This window comes from Aulostomus chinensis, chromosome 18 (genome assembly GCF_037954235.1).
Source record: "Aulostomus chinensis isolate RoL2024-O1b breed Wild chromosome 18, RoL_Achi_v1.0, whole genome shotgun sequence".
Classification (NCBI taxonomy): domain Eukaryota; kingdom Metazoa; phylum Chordata; class Actinopteri; order Syngnathiformes; family Aulostomidae; genus Aulostomus; species Aulostomus chinensis.
The window spans coordinates 20,808,649-20,809,217 of NC_141337.1; the positions used below are offsets into that span (position 1 = coordinate 20,808,649).

Consider the following 569-nt stretch of genomic DNA (forward strand, 5'->3'; position numbering starts at 1 on the left):
GACGCTCACTGGGGGGCTCCACCAGCATCGACTCCTTTTGATGGATACATACCTGGGAGCCTTTGAATAAGCTGAGAACGAACAAGCAGGATGTACTGGGAGATACTGGGAGACTGTGGGTGCCACTGCTGGAACTGACCACTGCAAACTGACTGATGTAGCTGAGTCATGACAGGGTTCTCACCCCTGACACACTGTGGGTGAGAACCCTGTCATGACTCAGCTACATCAGTCAGTTTGCAGTGGTCAGTTCCAGCAGTGGCACCCACAGTCTCCCAGTATCTAGGAGTCCAGCAGCAGCCTGGTTCTACAGAGTCCATATTCATCGTCTGATCTGACCCCACTAGATCAGACTCATCTCTCACTGTGTTTATGATCGTTCAGCTCTCACGATCACATGATCTTCACCATCGACCAGCTCAAGTCTGGCTGCAAAGAAACCAAATGAAACACGTTGACACAGCGGTCCAGGAGTTCCCTGTAAACCCGATGTGGGACGAGGACTTTGTGTCCATGTGTCAGTGTCTGGAAGGCAAAAGTGTCTCCACACCTGTGAGGTCAGAGGAGAT

The 569-nt window shown here is 51.5% G+C and overlaps 1 protein-coding gene across 1 annotated transcript in view; it reads right to left on the minus strand.

Moving 5' to 3' along the window:
- Window positions 1-250: 250 nt before the first annotated feature.
- Window positions 251-569, minus strand: part of eve1 (even-skipped-like1) — a 6,917-nt gene continuing 6,598 nt past the window's right edge. Inside the window, exon 3 of the mRNA XM_086185017.1 lies at window positions 251-569. This exon is cut by the window's right edge and continues 1,166 nt beyond it. The gene's annotated coding sequence lies outside the window, so the exon portion shown is untranslated.